Source organism: Lathamus discolor, chromosome 6, assembly GCF_037157495.1.
Source record: "Lathamus discolor isolate bLatDis1 chromosome 6, bLatDis1.hap1, whole genome shotgun sequence".
NCBI classification, from domain to species: Eukaryota; Metazoa; Chordata; class Aves; order Psittaciformes; family Psittacidae; genus Lathamus; species Lathamus discolor.
In genome coordinates this window covers 604,053-614,988 of record NC_088889.1, presented here as the reverse complement: position 1 = coordinate 614,988, position 10,936 = coordinate 604,053, and the positions used below count along the sequence as shown (strand labels likewise).

Here is a 10,936-nt window from a genome sequence, read left to right as displayed (position 1 = left end):
TGGGTGTTTCCTCCTTTGGGGGTTGAACAAATGAAAGGCAAAGGAGAAGTGAGAACCGAGGATTGTGAAAAATGGCCAAGTGGAGCTGATCCAAGTGAGTGGGGAGTAGCATGTAGAGGTGCCCAGAGCCTCCCTGTTGTGAAAGCTCCCTGTCGCTAGGAAAGCTGCTTTGCAAGGGGTGGAACAGAGAGAAACCTCTCTCCCATCTTGTCACTGTGCCCAGGGAATTTCATGGTGTCTCTTGGGCAATGCCTGTGTGACTCCCTCAGGTTAATCCCCCCTTGCTGCTCAGTGACCCTTCTTGCCATGCAAGGGACCCGTCCCCAGACTCTTGGCCAGGGGGTCCCACTCACACGATGGGGTGAGACCTGTCCCTTGGTCACATGGACCTTGCTGCTGCCTCCAAGGCTTTCCCTCACAGCAGAAGCTAGGAGAGGAAGCTGGTGCAGTGGGGTTTCGGTGTTGGGGACTGCAATATTTGTCTCTTCTCTCTTGGTGAAGAGGCTGCCCCACACCCTGGGACAGGGTCTGGTAGGTTTGGAGGTCTGCCCGTGGGGGCTGGCCTATAGCGCAGGTGTCCTCCCATGCCAACATCTGCAGTAGGGTCCTCTGCAGCCTCTTCTACTCCATCCCAGACCTTTCCCAGATCCACAGTGCTTAGGGTTACTGTGCTGCTGGAAGCCAGTTCCAGTGGTACTGGGCTGGCCCAGCCCAGGGATGCTGGCACATGGCTGGGACCCAGTTCCAGCAGCACAGGGCAGCTGCTGGGTGTTTTGGGGAACAAACAGTTAAAGCAGCTTCTGCTGTGAAAGCTGTGGCTCTTTCCATGTGGACAGGCTCATTTCCCCTATTTTTGCTGATTAGTTCCTCTGCCCAGGAGGGTTCTGGTAAGGACAAGGCTGAAGTGAGAGCTGTGATGAAGCAGGGTGGGGATGGGACATCATAGCTGTGTGTGAGTTTGCCAGGATAATGCTGGCTATCTGCGTGTGGAATAGACAAGACAAAACCTGTTAGGGATGGCCATGCTGGCACCAGTGTGAGGCTCCCACACCAACCTGGAGCCATCTGCTTTTCAGACCAGGATGTGAGGTCACCTTACCTAAAACCCAGCTGCGTGTTTCACTGCCACCCAGCTCTGAAGCCCGAGCAGTGGCCCCTGGCAGGGAGCTGCAGCTGGTGATGGCTGTGGCCCCTGGGAGCAGAGGAGGGAGAGAAGTCCCGTGGGGCAGAGAGGAGCTGCCTTCTCTTTCTACGAAGCAGGAACAGCTCCCAAAGAGAACCCGGGGCTTCTCTGTGCTGCATCAGCTGCTGCAAGCCATCCTATTCCATGGGGACCAAGATGCAGCAGAGTAAGGCACAACCTGTCTGCTGCACCCAGCGGGGGGATTGAAATCAATGAATTTCATTCCTGACTGCCATGGGGAATGAGCGAATATGCCAGAGCGGGAGAGCAAGCCGGGCTCACCAGTGGGGGGGCGCTGGGAGGGTGGGCAAAGACCTAGGCAGGGCTGCTGCTGCCTTCCGGAGTGCGAGGAAGGGGCAGTGAGCAGGATGGCAGCAGCGGAGCTGCAGGTGCTGCAGCAGGAGGGGGAAATGTGGTTTAGTCTCCCCCCGCCCCGGTCCTGAGTTCAGTTGAGTTCAGCATAACAGTTACTGTTCTCCTTCCCAGGGTCTGGTGCAGCGCTGAGTTTTGCCTTTACTCTTAGAATAACGCTGGTAACGCACCGATGTTTCAGTGGTTGCTCGGTCACGCTTACCCCGATCAAGGACTTTTCGGTCCCTCATGCTCTTCTGGAGAGGAGGGGCACAAGAAGCCAGGATGGAGCAGAGACAGGACACCAGACCTGAGCTAGCCAAAGGCGTATTCCATACATACCATAGCATGTCATGCCCAGTGTAGAAACTGGGGGGAGTCACCTGGAAGGTCCAGATAGTTGCTCGGGTTGGCCTGGTTATCAGTCAGCAGGTGCTGAGCAATTGTATTGGGCACCACTTGTGTTTATTGTTTTTTTTTCACTACCCCTTTTTAGTTTTATATTCTCTCCCCTTGTTATTTCCCTTATCATTATTGCTGTTGGTGGTAGCACTAGCGGGTTTGTGTTATACCTTAGTTACTGGGCTGTTCTTATCTCAGCATGTGCGGTTTACATTCTTTCAATTCTCCTCCCTATCCCTCCAGAAGCAGGGGGCATAAAAGTGGGAGAACGAGCAAGCGGCTGCATGGTTCTGAGTTACCGGCTGGGCTTAAACCATGACACCCCCAAAACCAGCAGAGCCATTAAATGCTCACAGCTGGGGCGAGGGGTGGCACGTACTGCTCACAGCAAGCCACAGAGTTTGTGTAACCCAAATCCACAGGGCCTGGCATGGATGGATGGATGGAGGCAATGGAAAACATTTTTGGTGCTGCTTCTGGGCTGCTGGGTGCTGGGTGCTGGGTCTGACTTCTGACCAGGTCCATCAGGGACCCTTGGCCAGGTTTGTGCATCCTCTTCCTGCTGGTGCTTCCTGGGGGCTGTGATCCACTGCGACGGTGTGTCCTTTAGCTTTGTCCTGCTGCTCGTCCCCACACTGGGAAGTCAAGAATGAATTAGGCTGGGAGGGCAGCACGGTTTAGTGCTCTGGCTGTAAAAAGCAGATGGCGTCAGAGAAGTGCCTGAGGGCTACCAATAAATATATCCTGGAGGGAGGAATTAGAGTTTACTGCAGAACAGAAAACCCACAGGTCATAACCACTCAGAAGTATAAGCCTAAGTGCTTGCAGGGATCACCTGATACTGATGTTACACTGGAAAAGCATGAAGTATCCTACAGCCACCAGGTCGGCTGCTGGCTTGGATTGATGCTCAGCACCAGAGCGTGGAAATTGCTTAGAGTTGATGAAAAACTGTATATGTACCATGTCAATAAATAAATAGGCAGACGGAGAGGGTCTATGTATCTACACTCACATAAAGAGGTATTTAAGCTTTTCTTGGCTACAGAGAAACCTGAACGGGGAGGGGATAATTTTACAAGAAACATCCCTTTTGTCCTCATTGATATTTTATTTTTAGACAAAGTTTGGGGAACCTTGTCACAAGGAGAAGCGGAGAAATGTAAGCTCAAAATCCGTCAAAATGAAGCACGTGGGTTTTCCGGTTTTGTTCCCTTTTCTGCCTGTGTCTATTACAGTCATAGAATCATAGGATCATAGAATAGTTAGGGTTGGAAAGGATCTCAAGATCATTTAGTTACAACCCCCCTGCCATGGGCAGGGACACTTCACACTAAACCATCCCACCCAAGGCTTCATCCAACCTGGCCTTGAACACTGCCAGGGATGGAGCACTCACAACCTCCCTGGGCAACCCATTCCAGTGCCTCAGCACCCTAACAGGAAAGAATTTCCTCCTTAGATCCAATCTAAACTTCCCCTGTTTCAGTTTGAACCCGTTACCCCTTGCCCTGTCATTGAAGTCCCTGATGAAGAGTCCCTCCCCAGCATCCCTATAGGCCCCCTTCAGACACTGGAAGCTGCTCTGAGGTCTCCACGCAGCCTTCTCTTCTCCAGGCTGAACAGCCCCAACTTCCTCAGCCTGTCTTCATACGGGAGGTGCTCCAGTCCCCTGATCATCCTCGTGGCCTCCTCTGGACTTGTTCCAGCAGTTCCATGTCCTTTTTATGTTGAGGACACCAGAACTGCACACAATGCTCCAGGTGAGGAGCAGAGCAGAGGGGCAGGATCACCTCCTTCGCCCTGCTGGTCACGCTCCTTTGGATGCAGCCCAGGATCCGGTTGGTTTCTGGGCTGCAAGCGCACACAGTCGGTAAAAGAGTGTCCCAATTTGTGGATTCCTGTGGAGAAAAAGGGACTGAGCAATTCTGGGAGCTCTGTGCCTGGCATGTGTGCTGGTAAATGAAGGATACAATGTGGGAACTCAGGCCATACAGATGCAGGTATGACTTGAGTGGCTGTAAGTATGATCCTGGCTGTTTAATTAACACCTCTGCATTAAGGTGCTGATTTGACCAGTGTCAAGACCTGTCTCCCAGAGAGACTCAAACCCAAAGCACATTCAGTCAGAAGGGCCCTTTCTCCTGAAAGTCGGCCACAACCGGGTTTTCTGTAAGTGAACTCCTGAGATGTTCAGGCTCTGTCAACATCCTAACAAGGTCATTCCCAGCAGAGCTGCAAAAGCTGCAAGGAGCCCAGGAGGTCCCTGGGGACACTTTCACTTCACCACTGGGAAAGGGGACAGCCACCACATACCAGGGGAGGGCAAGGCCAGACAGGAGCAGGAAGCATGACCTGACCTTGATGCATCCAAAGCCAGCTTTGGCTGTTTCTGTTTCCTCCCCCACCTGATGCAGACCAGTGCTGTAAGTAGCTTTTAAACTAACATCGTTTAAAGCCGCTGTTCTTTTCTCTTTCTGTCCCATGAGCTTGTGCAACTTCTGACATCAAACACATAACAGACAGTTTTGTAAGCACTTAAAGACTTCTTCTCGGGTAGAGTAAAGCTAAATCTTTTAGCAATACCCCTACAGCACCCGAGGGAGTGGGGGCAATTGGGGTACTTACTGGGGCTGATTATCGCCTTTGTGATATGGCAGGTGATTACTGCCATGTAATGGGCTCTATATCATCCCTATCCCATAGCAACCTCTCTGTGGCAGCACTGTGACAGGTGAGAAGAACAGGTATCGCCAGCATGCTCTTCTGGATAATATTTCTCAGAAAGGTATTAACCGTGACTTTTACTAGAGGTTTGCTGACTTGGCTCTACAGGGGCTTTCCCAGCTTTGGAGTAGAGTAACACAGAAACCAGGCAAGAATCACTGGATGACTCTGCTTCTTACAAGGGCAGGCTTGCTCAGAGCCTGAACCCTGTTATTATGGGTATGTAATCAATATTCAGTAATTCTGCCCAGGGCATTTCACTTCTCTTCATGTTGATCAAAACCTAAATTTTTCTCAGTGGTCACCAGCATTATTTCTGGTTACAAATAGAATCACAGAATCACAAAATGGATTGGATGGGACCTTAGAGCTCATCCAGTTCCAGCCCTCTGCCACAGGCAGGGACACCTTCCACTAGACCAGGTTGCTTCAATCCCCATCCAACCTGGCCTATAGAAAGATGGGATTTTTCTCTTTTGAGTATTTTTTTTTTTTTGCACGGGAAAATAGCTCTGAAGTCATGAAGATCTCAGGAGGGATAACTTCAAATTGTGTGTTTACTTGTGTAATAGTCATCTAGCTCCAGAGTGGATGGAATGACCCTATCTTCTTGTAAGCTCACTTGCTTTACTGAAAGCGAGCAATAAATGAGCTTATTTGGTGTAAACTGAGTTTTAGACTTATTTTAAAGTTGTTGAGGCCTGAAGGGCATTAATAGGCTTTAATTTCCCTGGGCAGCCTCAGCTGGCTCCACACCCATGGCTGCAGGAGTCACAGTTGTGCTCAAAACTGAGCCCTCTGTGCTCTGTTGCAGCTGTGCTGGTTGCAGCCCTGTCTGCTGGATGGATGCCTTGCAGGCAGCTCCTCTCCTGCATGGACCCATCGGGTGCACGTTGTAGCTCAGCCCCATGCTCCTGGGGGACCCTGGGCCTTGGTCATCACTTGCTGTGGTTTTCGAGGGACCTGGTCACCAGCCCTGGCTTTGCTCGCTGTGCCCATGTAACTGCATCTGCCCACGAGGGTGCTGCCGATGCTGAGCTCCCTCCTGCCCATCCCCGTGTTTACGGGGCAGGTAGCCTTTGCTGCTCCCTGACAGAGGCCACCAAACCAGTGTGCATCATGGATTAGTGATGCTACACTACCAGCAGCGCTGCAGCTGAGCCTCAGCCTGCCCGGAGGGCCCGAGTGACGCCTGGGACCGTCGGCAGAGGGCAGGCAGGGAGCCCTTGTCCGGACGTTGCAGTGGGCACCGGCCGGGGCGCCGGCGGCGCTCGCTGAACGCCAGGAAACCTTTCCCTGCGCCGCCGTGCGGCCAACTCCCGGTACTGTAGAGGGCGCGGGGCGGGGCCGTCATGTGGCGCCGGGCGCCGCTCGCTGCTGCCATCCTGTGTCCACAGCTCGGTACTGCAGCCCGGGCTCCGCGCATGAGCCGTGGCGCTCTCTTTGTCCCTGCTGTTGTCCCCGGAAGTGGCCGGTGTCACGTGGTGGCTGCCTGCTGCCGGTGAGCAATGGCGACTGCCGCTCCCCGTTGGGGTGCGGGCGGGCGCGCGGCGGGGCTCGTGGCCGCAGCCCGGTGTTGGCGCACCGGCTCCGGTCCCTCCGCGCGCCGTTTCGGTGTGCGCATGCGCAGCGCCCTGGAGCTGGATGGCGGCGGGCAGGGTGCAGGTCCCGGCAGCGGCGGCAGCACCGGGGGTCCGCGGTTACCGGGGAGGCGAGCGGGCCCGCCCGTCCCTTGGGCGGGCGCAGAGGGGCGTCTCCTGCCCTCTGGCCGCCCGGCGCAGGAAGCTTCACAGCGCCCAGTGCGGCAGGGTTGCGGCCTGCCGGGAACGAGCCGGGCGAGGAGCCCCCGGTGCGCTTGATTCTGCCTTCGTCTCCCTCGATGAATCTCAGGCGCCTCGGAGGCTCCTGACCCGGCACCCTGCGCCCTGCCGCTGTGCTTGTCTCTCCCCTTTTGCCCTGGTTTCAGCTGCAGCAGAGTTAATTCTCTTCCTAGGATCTGGTGCAGCGCTGGGTTTCGCCTTTACTCTGAGAATAACGCTGGTAACGCACCGATGTTTCCGTGGTTGCTCGGCCCCGCTTACCGCGATCAAGGCCTTTTCTGTTGCTCGTGTTCTGCCGGTGAGGAGGGGCACAAGAAGCCGGGAGGGAGGAGAGATAGGACGCCGGACCTGAGCTAGCCAGAGGTGTATACGTACCACAGCACATCGTGCTCGGTACTGGGGGGAATAAAAAAACGGGGGAAATACAGAGCTGCTGTTTATTTTCCTATGCTTTAGCATAGAGATCGTGTAAACCAGGCACAGGCTGTCAAAAAGAGAAAACAGTGGATTAAATGATAAACAATTAAAAATCTGTATGAAAAATTATGTACTCACCCAAAAGAGAGAAAATCATTTGCAAAGAAGCTAATATTGTTTCTTTGCAAGCAGGGATTTTAAATGGAGGACATAAAACAGCAACCTCCCCGTACACAGGTATTTCTGCAGTTTAACTTTCTGTGTTAGAGACTAGGCCATGCGTGAAAAAGACAGTGAGTTGGTCAGCCAGTGTAAATGACCAAACCAGACCTGTACTGGTCCCGTTGAGACACCCTGAGAACTTGGTGTGCGCGAACATTTCTGGCTGTGTCCTGTGAGACCATCATATATTATCTGTTCCTAACAGCAGAGAGCCATGAGGAAATGCGTCATAAGGAAGATTTTGAAATACATGGTTACAAACCATTCTCCTACATAGGATGAAGTGACCCTCATTTGGAGTAAGAGGCATGCAAGAAAGATTCTCAGACTTGTTCTCCCTGTGTTTTTGTTTGTTGTCTTTCTAGTGGGCTGTTCATTGCAGTGATTGTGAGTCTGCTCTTCCTTGTGTTATTGAGCTGGGGTTCACTTCTGGCTTTTCATCTTGGGCATGACTGGAATTATAGGTTATGGTAGGTGTAATCCTCCAGCCTCTGAGGCTGTTTTTCCTTATTGCTTAATTTTGGGCAAGGAAAATAAGTGATTACATCAGTTAAATGCTGTAGTTGGGAGAACTAGTGCCTGGGTTTAGACACAGTTAAGTGAGAAGGGCTTAAATGGCAGCAAAATTTAGTAAGAATCCAGCTGTGCTGACACTTAGCACCAGATGTAGTAACCTGAATTAGCTACCCACAGTGTGCTTAGTCCGCATTCACTTGTACTGGTCTTGCTTTTCTATAGATGTGATGTTATAGCTGGCTAGTCTCGCAGTAATGCATGTTTGGGTTTTGCTTACCTGACGTGCTGAGGACAAAACGGTTCACTTGTCAAAGGTTTAGAACAACCCCAACCTTGTCTTTGCACTCTTCAGAAACACTCACTTGATCACGACTGTTTTTTAACAGGCATGTGGTATTGTTACGACCACCTTAAAGGAATACCTGGATCTGACCTCACTGTTTATGACACTGGATTCCAGAGAAACTTCACAGTGTACCCGCAGCTGAGGCAAACATGGTTAGCATTTAGTAAGTGCCCTTTAAACTTGGTATCTGTTAACAGATATTCAGGAGATTCAGTCACTGTCTTGCTACAGTTTCTGCTTTGTTAAATCTCCTCCTCTACATATGGTGCTCATAGAAGTAAGCAGAATTCTCTTTGTATAGTACAAAAGTCTACTTTTTCTGCAAGGCTACAAATGTATTTGTAAGGGGACATGATGCAGTAGCACTAGTGATGAGAGTGAGAAATGCTACTTACTGTGTGTTCAGTCTTCACAATGAGGAATCAGAAGGCAATAACTAAGTCCTGATGAAGATAAGGAGGGGCATTTTTCTCTCTCAGTCTGTGTATGCCTCCTCCTTGGGGGCTCCAGAACTGAGATTAAAAACTCTGTGCATCTTTTGTAGACCTGTTTACATTCAGGTCACTGAATTTTCTTGGAGGCTGACCTGAGGCTGTGGAATGAACCATCACAAATGTCATCAGCTCTGGATTTCAAAAGTGCTTTGCTGCTTTCTGTTACAAGGGCAGTGTATTTAAAACAATTCTACTGCAGCAAGACAGCTTGCAGCGTACGCATTCCTCCCAAGGGAAGGAGGGGCACAAGAGAGGGCAAATACCTGTCAAATACTACTTGCGCTGCTGTTACTGCTCTATTAGCAGGCACACAGGTACTAACTGATGATGAATGGCACATAACCTGAAACACGGCCTCTCTGAATTGATAGCTACATTAACAGAGCAGTAATTTACTACTTAAATCTCCTTTCTCTGTTTTGTGTCTTCATGTAACTGTGTTGGATCTTCTACATATTGTTGAGGCAGAGCTTTTTTAGCACGCTGGCCCTAGAGAATATTAGGATTTTAAGTCTTTCCTTGTAACTCCCTGTCCTGGGTTTACCAGTAGCCATTTTGCTCCTTCTTAGTAACTGGTGCAAGCTCTGTGTTTTGACTTCCAGCCTGGGCAGAGAGCTGAGAACACAGATTGTTTTTAATTGTTGCTAAGTAATGTTTATTCTGGCCAAGGACTCGGTGAGTCTCATGCTCTGCTGGGGACGAGGGGAGGCCGGGAGGAAGCAGAGACAGGACACCTGACCCAAAGTAGCCAAAGAGGTATTCCATACCACAGCACGTCATGCCCAGGGAGGTAACTGGGAGTTACCGGAAGGGCACGGTCTCTCTTGGTGGGGGGGGGGGGTTGAACTCATTCGGTGGTGGTATCGTATTCTCTTGTTATTTTCGCTTATCAATATTATCATTGGTGGTATCAGCAGTGATTTGTGTTATACCTCAGTTACTGGGCTGTTCTTATCTCAACCTGTGGGAGTTACATTCTCTTGATTCTCCTCCCCATCCCTCTGGGAGCGGGGAGGCTCGGGGGGGGGGGGTGAGTGGATGAGCTGTGTGGATCGGTTTAAACCACGACAAGTGCCTGATTCTTAGCAGCCAATGTACAGTTTATCCAGAGGTCAGTGTCACTTTCAGATGAGTAAATTGAGGTACTCGGGAATGAAATTATTTTTCCAAAGTCATCCAGTGAATCAGTTAAATGTCCTTGAAGAAAACGTAGGTCCTCTTAGTCCTAGTCTAGAACTTGTCACAGACTGACATTGCTTTCCTTTTTCACAATGCTTGGGACAAGCTACATTAACTTGACAGAGCTGAACTGGATTAAGACCAGCTTCAAAGGAACCTGCCTATGTATTTGTTCAAGGAGAACCATATCAAAAATAGGTGCTGAAATGTGTGTAACAAAAACTTTGCTCTGAAGAAAGTCTGTGGCTCTGAGCACCACAGGGGTCACTTGCCATGTGCAGTTCTGATGGCTAGGGGTGCTGATAGTACTTGGGACAGCAATTGAACATCATCTCTGACTATCTGGATCTGGATTCTGAGACTGTGTCAGATCTGTGGGACCTCAAGCCAATTCCCCTGTCCCTGTGCAAACCTCCAGACACCCCATGGCTGAGGGATACTGTCCCTTTGTCTTCCTTTGTGTCCTGGGTTCAGCAGTAGCAGTCATTTTTCTCCTTCTTAGTAGCTAGTGCTATGTTTTCATTTTTTGGCCTGGGAAGAGAGCTGATAACGCTGATGTTTTTAGTTGCTGCTCAAATGTTTGGTCTGGCCAAGGACTTTCTGAGCCTCATGCTCTGCTAGGGAGGAGGGGAAGCTGGGAGGAAGCATAGACAGGACACCTGACCCAAACTGATCAAAGAAGTATTCCATACCACACCACGTCATGCGGAGGAGGTAACAGGGAGTTACCTGGAAGGGCTAGGACTGCAGGGTTGGAGGAAGTATTGGTCGGTGCTCGGCTGGGGGGAGTGGGGCGAGTTATTGGTTGGCTGGTGTTGAGGTGTTGTATTCTCTTCCCTTGTTATTTCCTTTATCATTATTATTATTGGTGGTAGCAGCAGTGATTTGTGTTATACCTTAGTTACTAAACTGTTCTTATCTCAACCCGTGGGAGTTGCATTCTTTTTGATTCTCCTCACCGTCCCTCCAGGAGGAGGGGGAAGGCAAGAAGTGGGGGAAGTGAGCAAACGAGGTTTGTGGCGGGGTTTAAACCACAACACTCCGCCTCCGCAAAACTTCTTGGTTTCAGCTGGAGGAGACAGGGCCTGCTGTGTGTCACCGTCCACCACTGCTGGGCTGGTTTAAATGTTGTCTAACCCTCTGAGGCACCCGGAATTAACGGATGTGTCTCAGGGTCAGAGGAGGTGTGCTGCAGGCGTTTAAGAGTCTGCCTTCTGGAGGTGGTGTCCAGAGAATTCTTCTCCTTCCTATTGCAGCGGTAGGATTTGAACTGACACCA

The 10,936-nt window shown here is 50.9% G+C and overlaps 1 long non-coding RNA gene across 3 annotated transcripts; it reads left to right on the top strand.

Annotated features, from left to right (window-relative positions):
* The first annotated feature begins 6,170 nt into the window (after window positions 1–6,170).
* On the top strand, window positions 6,171–10,465 carry LOC136016961 (uncharacterized). Of its 3 annotated transcripts, none has more exons than XR_010613778.1 (5): window positions 6,171–6,781; window positions 7,488–7,592; window positions 8,025–8,147; window positions 9,148–9,234; window positions 9,764–10,465. It is a non-coding gene; the product is annotated as an uncharacterized LOC136016961 (long non-coding RNA). The 3 variants fall into 3 exon arrangements; XR_010613777.1 differs by having other exon boundaries at window positions 8,529–9,234; XR_010613776.1 differs by having other exon boundaries at window positions 8,025–9,234.
* The last annotated feature ends 471 nt before the right edge of the window (window positions 10,466–10,936 follow it).